Source organism: Salvia splendens, chromosome 9 (assembly GCF_004379255.2).
Source record: "Salvia splendens isolate huo1 chromosome 9, SspV2, whole genome shotgun sequence".
NCBI lineage: Eukaryota > Viridiplantae > Streptophyta > Magnoliopsida > Lamiales > Lamiaceae > Salvia > Salvia splendens.
Genome location: NC_056040.1, coordinates 24,186,088 through 24,196,838, shown reverse-complemented (window position 1 = coordinate 24,196,838; position 10,751 = coordinate 24,186,088).

Here is a 10,751-nt window from a genome sequence, read left to right as displayed (position 1 = left end):
CAATCTTCATTCAAAATCGATGATTCTAAAATGCTCTCATTGACAATAGATGAAGTACGTTCATAAAAAACAACATTACTTATAACTATAGGACTTTGGAATGATCCACCCACATTATATACAAAATATAAATCAAAATTAGTAGAAAATTAATCAATAATATATAATTAAATTATTATTACTTTTCAAATTAAAAGAAATAGAAATAATTTACTAAAAACTTAAAAATAATAATAATAATACAAAAATTACATTAATAATTTAAAGAATATTAGTACAAAATTAAAACCTAAAAAGCCACCAAACAAAATAGCACAAAAAAAAATATCTATCTTTTTTGCCCCAACACAAAAATTAGTAGACACTTTAATTAGCTTATTTAAATATTCTGGTACATAAGTGTAATACCCCGACTTTTTCTACCCTTTTTATTGCTTCCTTGAAAGGACTGTCGTTTGTGCACTTGAAAATTTTTTCGACCTTGGTTCTTTTGTCGAGAGAAGAATTTTACTTTTTTTTAGCCAAACAATTATTCTTTCCTAGCCCAATTTGAAACTCAATTGTTATGAGCCCAAGATACACGGTATTTCTTTCTTTTGAGCCCAATTTCGGAGAAGCCCAATCAAGATTTTAAAAGCATGAGATTTTCTTCCACTCAAATCTGATACAAAGACATTTGCCACGATCCTGCATCGCTGAAAAATAGGAACAAATCTTCTTATCCAATCCCAAAGTACAAACTGTGGTATTTATATGCACAATTCACGCCTCCCACAGTTTGCAAATTGAAAGATATCAGAGAAGAGAGAGAGGCAGCGAGAGAGAGAGGCAGCGAGAGAGAGAGAATTGGCAACATTAGGAGCATGAGGGCTCCGGTTCAACCGAATGCAGCAGCAGCTAGGTCGTTGAACGACGTATTGAAAAAGGGAGAAGCGGCGCGACCGTGGTGCCGTGTTGAGAAGAAGGCTGCACAAGCTCCAACAACAGGGCTGGACGACGATGACTCCTACTCCGATCAGCAGCAACGCGCTAACGAAAATCCGAGGAGGCAGTGGCGGCGGCGGTGTCGCAGCGAGGGGCTGGCAGATCAAAGAAAGAGGGCTCGAGGCGGAGCGCGATATAACAGAGGCGGCGAATTGACACAGAGAGAGAGAACAACGACGAACAGCGGCAGCTCCTGCTGCGTCGCGGCATTGACGGCGGCGGCTTCAGTCTTGAATCACGACCGAGCAGCAGCGGCGACGCGACCTCGGCTTTGGGCTGGATCGCGCACAGCCACGACGGGAGAAAAACAGCAACGCTGAGAGAGAGGTGAGATTGTGCTCTGATTTGGGAATTTGATGTGACACCGGACATGAGACGACAGCGATGGCGAGATCTGCTGGACGCCGGAGACACGAAGATGAGGAGCTTGCTGTTTTCTTGAAGAGAGATGATATGCTGGCAACAGCTGCAGCATAGGGTGATGAAGATGAGGAGCTTGCTGTTTTCTTGAAGAGAGAATTTGGTGACTTTTTTTTAGCGTGAAGAGAGAAGATGCGTCCGCCTCTTGAATAATCAAAATGGGTGTGACAAGTTTTGGGTCAATTAATTAATTTTAAGAGGCTTGGGCCTTGGTAAAGAATAAAGGGGCTGCCCAAATTGAATAACTAGAAAGTGGGCTAAGGAGAACACTCATGATGACGAAGGTTTTTTACGCACGCTTTTCGAGGACGGAATGAAACACAAGTTAAAGCCTTAAGCGAACGAGGTGGGCTCTCTTTTTAAATAAGGACTATGTCCTAAGTATATTTTTATGTGAAAATAATATGAATATTTGTCATGCCGTGTTTTGTTTTATCTATGGAACCTATCTGATGTGGCTTTTGCCATCAATGGATAATCGAATTCGGGTCTGTCTAGGGAGTGAGTCCTTATTCAGGCTAGTGTACACCTATGGAGATCGTGAGCCGTCTTTTGGGTCGGCCGGTCTAGTGACTTGGAATGTGGCCACGTTCCTTGTCATCAATAGATCAGATATGGTAGACATCTATGGGAAAATGACTGCAGTCACGAGTTTTTACGATGGAAATGATTTTAGTGTCTTGGGCGATTTCTAAAGTTAAAACCCCAAGGTCACTCAATAGTGGCATGATAAATACTTTTTATAAAATGTTTTCGGCATGAGTCCACTGAGTGCATCAAGTACTCAGCCCTGCATTTTTTTAAAAAATGTGCAGGTTGAGCGTGACGGGTGCGGTGGGTGTTGAGCAAGACCGTTGAAGAAATTTAAGTGTGTAGAATGTGTCATGTCTTCACACATGACATATTCCTTCTCTCAAATGCTTTCGCTAAGTAGTTGTTCTTCTTTTGAGTTCTTGTATCGTTGAGATAGTATTCATTTTTGAGTTGTTGATTGTTGAGATACTCTGATTTTATTCGAGCTATTCCAATTTATTTCGAGCTTTGGTCTAGTTGTGTTGTTTTCCCCTTTCTTACCCGCTTCTTTAATCCTCCCCTAGTCGCGATCAACCGTGTTTTCTATCCTTAGGAAATGCGGGCGTGACAATAAGAATGTTGCACGATTGAGTTCATATGAATGTTGGCAATGTAATAAATAAATATGCTACAATGCTACTGCTTGAATATTGCAGATTTGAAAGGAAGCAACTAAAAATATGGAATGCAGAAGATCTATTCGAAGCAGATTAAAAGAGAACAAATCTGGGAAGAAAGAATGTGGAGGTAACTACCTAATATTTCAGTTGCTTGTTTCACTTGATAGAAATTTTGGAAGAATAGTAGGTTTTATAGAGAAAAAAACGTGGGCTTACATTATAAAAGGTGGGCCTGTTGTGTAATCCAAAAGTATGCATGTTCCCCATAAAAAGTTAAAAACATAATCATAGAAAGGACCTTCCAAATAACACAAATATAAGTATCAGATATAAATTATCATCCCTGAAAAATATTATTATGGTTAGTAAAATATTATTATGTAGTATTATATAATTAGGTTTAGTAAATCTTAGAATAAATAGAGTTTAGTGTAGCCTGTCAATTGGAAACTCATTGCATTTAATAAATAGAATTTATTATACCCACCTGCAAACATAATATTACGATTAGTAAAGTATAAATGATCAATATATTAGGTTAAGTAAATCTTAATATACATCTCAATAAACAGAGTAAATAAGGCCTTGAAATCAAATACTTTAACTTTCAAAACAAATAAAATAGACTTAAAGTAATACATCAAATAAACAAACAAACAAAAAGTTTCACCAAACAATAGAATTAAGGAGTAGCCGCCACGTGTCAATTACAAAAACAATGCACTTTATAAATAGGGCTAGCATAACCTAAAAAGATAGTAGCAGTTGTCTTCTTTGTGGAATTGTGGTAGTCCCTAATAGCCTAGACTGGTTCAGGAAGAAGTAGGACAAAAGAAGATAAAAAGGTATACTATTAAAACTTCATTCACAAAACGCATAGGGCTTTAAATTTGTTTCAAATATAATATGCTTCATAAGACTTAATAATTGCTGCAAAAAAAATTAAGAATAGCACCCCTCCAAAAATTTTAAAAATTGCATCCATACAATATCATACTTTGTCAATAACTTCTTTTATGAAATAGAAAGATAGTAAAAGTATATATATAATTTGTTTTCGTTTTAAGTTATGATTTCAGAAAAGAAAAATGCAGATATGATTGCTGGTTCAAAATAGTGTTACTAATCTTGATTTTCATAAATTGACAGAATTCGATTAGTTTTATAATCATGCCCAAGTAATATAGGAGTATATGTTATTATTCTGTCAATTATGAAACATATTAAGTTTATACTCTACAATTATGCGGGGTTGGAATACTTATTTTGATGACAAATAGGGTTGAAGGGATAGTAGGAATTAGATTTGTGTTAAATTTTTATTTGCCAATGTAAAAATCAAGATTATACTTTTAGTTATGGCTTCTAAATTATTTTAAATTGCAGGTTTGTAGTAAAGAGACGCACAAGAGGAGAACCGGCTGATTGAAAAGCTAATAAAGATAATCAAGATTTGTAGTAATAGATTTGGATTTTATATTTCCAATGTAAAAGCTAATCAGTTTGTTTAAATAGGCCTGCAACATGGACATTGGAACAACCAAGAAAATCTCAAAAGATAGTCATCACACTGCAGTTTAAGGGTGTCCACTATGGGACGCCCGCGGCTATAGCCGCGGGTTGGGGCGGTGGGCGGGCGGCTATAGTGGGGAAGGTGGGCGGACAACATTTGGGGGCGGTTGGGGTGGCGGACGCGGGATAGCCGCGTTCGGGGCGAGCCCGTGGCTGGGGTGAATGGAGGAAGAATGGGTGGGGCGATGGCCGCGGCGCGCTATAGTGTGGAAACGGGGCGGATGCAAGCGGCGCGGCGGTGGGGCGGCTGTGCGAGAAGGGGGGGCGGCGCGGCGGTCGGGCGTCCGCTCCCATAGTGGACACTCTAAGGGTATCCACTATAAGGCGGACACGCCCAATAGCCCCGCCCCAGTTTTTGTCCATAGCCTCCAATTTTGTTGTCCATAGCCCCAAAATTCTATTTCCGCCACTATAGTGGACACCTCCAATAGCCCCCAAATTCCAAATACAAAATTCTACATTTTCACCGCCCTCCAATAGCCGCGTCCTCGCCCCGAACGCGGCTATCCCGCGTCCGCCGCCCCAATAGCCCCCAAAAGTTGTCCGCCCACCTTCCCCACTATAGCCCACCGCCCGCCCACCGCCCCCAAGACGCGGCTATAGCCGCGTCCTACCATAGTGGACGCCCTAACATGCGCAACAACTGGCCCGAAATTTTTTAAAATATGCTTCTAAAAATTAAAGCCTACAAAAATTATTTAAAAAAGAAAAGCAATGAAACCACATTTTCCCGCCAAAAATGTGCTAGGTGTCATTCTAAAAAACTGTCACTTTATATATTGATAGATGATAGATAACCCAACATGAGCCAAAGATTGACCTTGACTTTTGTTAATTATCATTGCATACGACACAACCAAAGGAAATTGTAGTCGTTGAAATTTGAATGGCAAACTTGGATCAAAAGGAATTAAAGACCTTCGAGGGATCAAAACTTTATGCCCAACATTATGGCCAACCAACAAAACATAATCACCTAATCGTGTAATTAGTAATCTTGTGCCATTACATAATCCATATATACAAACTAAAATAATTTAATGCATAAATAATATTAACCATATATACAACAAAGTGTAAAAAAAATACCTCCACCCAGATTCAAATTTGACGAATTCAAACTAATCTAACTCACGTTACGCGAACCATGTTGATTAATAACCTATCACTTAAAATAATGGATCTATCAACGAATCCACCAACATCAACTACAAAAAGAAAAATTGTTATTAGTCGAATCAATGTAAATTAAATATAATTAAATTTCAAATAAAAAATTCTTTACAAATTTAAAAAATTTAGAGAGAAATCAACATTTGCAAAACTATTATATAAAAGAGGAAATATATTTAAAACAATTACTCTTATTAAATTTAATATAATTCATACAAATTTATCATAATAATGGGCCACAAAAAAATTAACATCTGGCCTATTTTCTTTATCGGTATAGGTATTAGAAACAGCCAATTCAAATACTCCAAACTAAATTGAGAAGCCCAAAATATTCTTACTCTAGATTGCCCAATTAGATTAACTGATAAAATTATAGAAGCCCAAAATATTCTTACTCTATATTGCCCAATTTGATTAACTGATAAAATTATAGCGGCCGAATATCTCATCTCAATATATTTATAAAAGCCCAAACGATTTTTTCAATAACTTGCTAAAACTTAACATTACACTAACTAAAATTAATCAGCATAATTAAAGACATTAGGAATTATTAACTTATTGCTCAGAAGATATAAATAGTGTTTTTGTCACATTTCATGCGCCACCTAGATTGGAAACCCTAATTTCTCTCTAACTTCTCCACGGTTCCACCTGCAAAAATGGAGAAAGAAAGGCGGTGGACGGTGACACCGGGTCCAGGAACAACAAATCGGCGACTCCTCCACCTTAAGGCTAGTTTCCAACGACAGTAACAACACTAATCGCCGCCTCGGTGAAAAACCCTAATTCCCTCTATCTTCTCCACGCCTCGACCGACGAAAACGGAGAAAGAGGAAGAGAACGCCGGCAACGACTCGACTGAACAACAAATCGGAGACGCTTCAACCATTTGGCCAGTCGCCGACGGCGGTCTAAATCCTATTCGCCGCCTCAGTGACAAAACCCTATTTCCCTCTACCTTCGAGCTGCCTCCACCATCGAAAAAAGAGAAACAGAGGACGCCGAAGCGATTTCTTCAAACCCCTACCAGATCGGCAACCGATCATCTCTCCCTCACCAAAAAAGGTACTTCATTACACGTTTAGATATGAACTAATTTCAGTGAAAAAATGTTAGCAGGACTGGATCTAAAAAAATCGATAAGCTTTCATTTTCTCAGCTGCAGAGCTTTTAAAATCATGAAAATCAATGCCGGTTCCTGTAAAAGGTAAAGCTTAGAGCTATTTCATTTACAGATTAACTGTGGAGATCTTCATGATTGTCAACGTGTGACTTGAATCATGTTATGTTGTAGCATGAGCCCTTTCCTGATTATGAGTTGTATATTATTCATGGAACAAACCCTCGTTTATCTTTCAAGCTGAGTTGTGGAAGGAACAAATGTGGTGATATCTCTCTGCTTAGTGACTATATTTATTGTTGATGATGGAATTTCCGTCACTCTGATTGAGAACTATTCTTTGCCTGTGTCTTCCATTGTTCTATGCAAATCACTTTAACGACTTCATTCATACAACAGTGTAAACTGATAGTATTAATAAAACTTTACCTTAACCGAGATAGTAGATCAATTAGAGTTTGTTGATGGTCTTGCATACCAATTGCTGTATGAAAAACAATTGCATCTGATGGCTCTCACTCTACTTGAATTGCAATCACAATGTCACATTTACTTTGACTTGTTGTGCCTCTAACTCTCTTCAGGCTTTTGTTGTAACAGGAAAATTTTGTTATTCTAATTGGAAATGTTATGGAGAAAGACTTGATGGTTCTGTCCTATTTATAATTCTGATAACCTAAAGTGTATTCGGTAGCCAACTTCATATTTATTAATAATTCAAAACTCATCTCTGCGGATTAATAACAATTTTCAAAAATGTTTCAAGCCTCTCTGAAAATGAGCCTCTACACAATCTTTGCACTTGAGTCGATGTTGATCAGCTTTTTTTGTGAGCCAATTCTGTTTGAGGCTAAAATTGTAAATATATCTAATTTCTAATTATCTATTTAAAGGTAGAACCCCTAGGCAATTTTAATATAAATATGTTTGCACCTATGCAATTTTCGATGCATGAATTACTGACATAATTTCATATCTTTTGTGCAGAGACTGATTGAAAAATAAGGTATTGATGCATAAATATTCATGAGGTAATGCCTAATTTAGTTAAACTGAATAGACTATTAAGAAGAAACAAATATGGTAGAAACAAAAGTAGATACTAATATTGTTAAACATCACATAAAAAATGGTAAACATACCATGCTGGAGAATGAGAAGAACCAAAAATGAAGCTCAAATCTGAATGCATTAGTATTCAGAGGAATTACTATTTGAGAACTTCATTCTTTTGTGCAGGGATTAATAAAAAAAAGTATCGATGCCAGCTATGGAAAGCAGATTATATATAAATATTAATGAGGTAATGCCTAATCTTCATAAACTAAATGAAATACTGGGAATAAACAAATATGGTAGAAACAGAAGCAGATTCTAATGTTAATAAAGATCACATAAAGATGGACAAAATAGCAAACTAATCTCATCAATTTAGAGCTAATATTCAATTGGAATGATTTCAACTTCAGTCATTTCTTCCTATTAGTATGCAACAAATTTACATATAATTATATTTCTAAATAAAAGAAAATAATTTAAACATTTTTTTGCAGGTAATGATGTTCATAGATTGCAAATCGAAGTGGCAGGAAAAGATCCAAGAATGCATAGAAACTGTAAAATAAGGTAAAATGACTATTAACAGGAGCTAACTACTAATTTAAAATGGTTTGAAACATAGTGAACATCGAAACAGAGAAAATAATACTCCGTATCACATATTGATTGCAGGGAATGATCTACAAAAATATCAAACAACGGAGGCATGGCAAAAAAAGATGATATAAACATGGAGGTGATGGCAGATTCAAGGTTAGAAAACTACATTCATTATAAAATGAGTTTTTACTATGCTAATTATGCTAATTTTAATAACATTGAGAAATAAGACCACATAAACATGGAACTACTGACAATTTCAAGTTAGATAACTGCATCATCATGTAACTAAGTATTTACCGGAGCTAAATATCATAAACTAACTTCAATACATATAGGGCATTTCAGAAACAGGAAGAAATATACTATAAAGAAGATTCAATAAAGAGGAGTGCAGATAGAATTTGAAAAGAAACTTATCCAAGCTTGTGTTGTTGATTCGGTTGAGTCTTTCAGTTGTGAGGAGTGGGTGAGTGATAGAAGTGTAGGAAATGGTATTTATAGGGTAAAAATGGTCAGCATGCTCCTTAAAAAAAGTAATTTAGATTTCCAAAGCACACATGACATGACATGTCAGACATGAGGGGTTCAAACCTATTCTACTTCGTCAACATAAAACAGAATAGGTATGAAATTCTTTTCTTTTTAAATATGAAAACAAAATGACTCAGTTATATGTCTTGCATCTCACTCTAATGGATCCAAATTAATTACTATACCTAGTCAGAATTATATACTTTTAACTACATATACTTTAAATATTAACCACATAATACTACATCTTCTTTGCAATTAGCACAATACAACTTAGATTACATTTAATAATCTGTCATTCAGATTGAATCAGTTTCAAGTTACTAATTCCATGCCATTCTTGAGCATAAAGGAGATTAGGTCTTCAATACTATTAGTGAATCAGAGTAAATTTAGAATTAGTAGTCTTAGATTTGATTGCGAAGCAAAATACCTTCGAAAAATAACATTAAGACTTGGAAAAGATTAAGAGGTTACATTTTTTTAAACTGCCACAAATAAAACAATAGTTCGAAATAAATTTCATATACTAATCATTACAGTGACATTATTACTTTGCATATACTAATTACTTAATGCTTTGTAGTTAATATTATTGACTTTATTGGGATTTCTACATTTTTCCTATTTTATTTACAAAAACGAATTACATTGATTACTAATATATGTTGCATTTATTATCAGAGACAAATTGCATTAAAATACACAAATCTACCAATGACAGCTTTGGAAATATGTAAAATATATATTTTGTAATAGAATACATATTTAATGACTACAATTGCTACTCTTTGCAAATCCTATTATCTATTTATTTAATAGGATGTATTATGCCTCCAATTTTCTTTACACAAACGAATTCAATGCTTTGTTTTTAAAATATATATACTATTTGATAGGTTTTTCATTTGGTATTGTATCTGTTCGTTTAGAACAGATTTATAAATTTATATTCTGTCCCACTCTAAGACCTTTCTTTCTTATTTTTCATGTTCTAAAATTGTATGTATACATTATAGGTTTTGAGTATGAGTGCTAACATGATATTAATATTTGTTCAGGGATTAATTTCATTGGGAAGAGATGGAAAGATATTCTGGAAGAATAGAATATACAGTATACATATATTGTGTAATATAATAGTATTTCTTTTACATAAGCCTATGCAAGTATAAAACACACAGGCTGCATCCTACCCCCACACAATTCTCGGTACATACAAACTGATATAAGCTTTACTTTTAATCAAACTGATATAGGCCTGCTGCCTCTACACATTTTTCCAAAATGGCCGAAAATGGTGCAAAAAAACATGATATAGAATATTAACACAAAATGGTGCAAAAAAACACAAAAAACAGCAGTGGTAATGCACAGTTTCCGGCCAAAAAGGGCAAAACTGGCATTTTAAAAAAATTCTCATCACTTTATATATTGATAGATATTAGATAACATTTAATTTAATTTTAATGTGAATTTACTGAAATACCCCTACAAATTTTTTTGAATATTGGGGGTTCCATGGGCCCCATGGCTCTTCTTATGAGAGAGTTTGTGGGCACTGATTGGTAGTTTGTTGCCGTTGAATAGGTGTTTATGAAAGGATATATTTTTATTTTGTGTGGTATAGATATTGCTTAACTTTTATAAATTTAGATTAGTATAAAGCAAATTAAATATTTGCGCACCGCACAATTGGTACGCAAATCATATGAAACATCATCTTATTATCCCATAATAACATAATAAATTAATATAGGTCACTCAGCGATAAAAGTTTGTAACACATGATCCTAAAATACATGTTTGGTACATAAGTACATTAATATGGGCCGCTCAAAAAAATTGATATTTAAAAAAATAAGTTATATCAATATAGTTTTGATTGTTTGGTGTATATATTCATGAAATTATAGAAAATTCACATTAAATATCAGATTATAAAATATTCTATTGTTTTGAAATTTGTCAAAAAAATTACTGCTATGTTAACTCCTCTGCCGTTAGCTACTGGTACCATATTTTATTTAGAAAGTTTCAAGCTATTTGCACTATTTATTTTTTAATAAAAATATTATTTTATTTTAAGG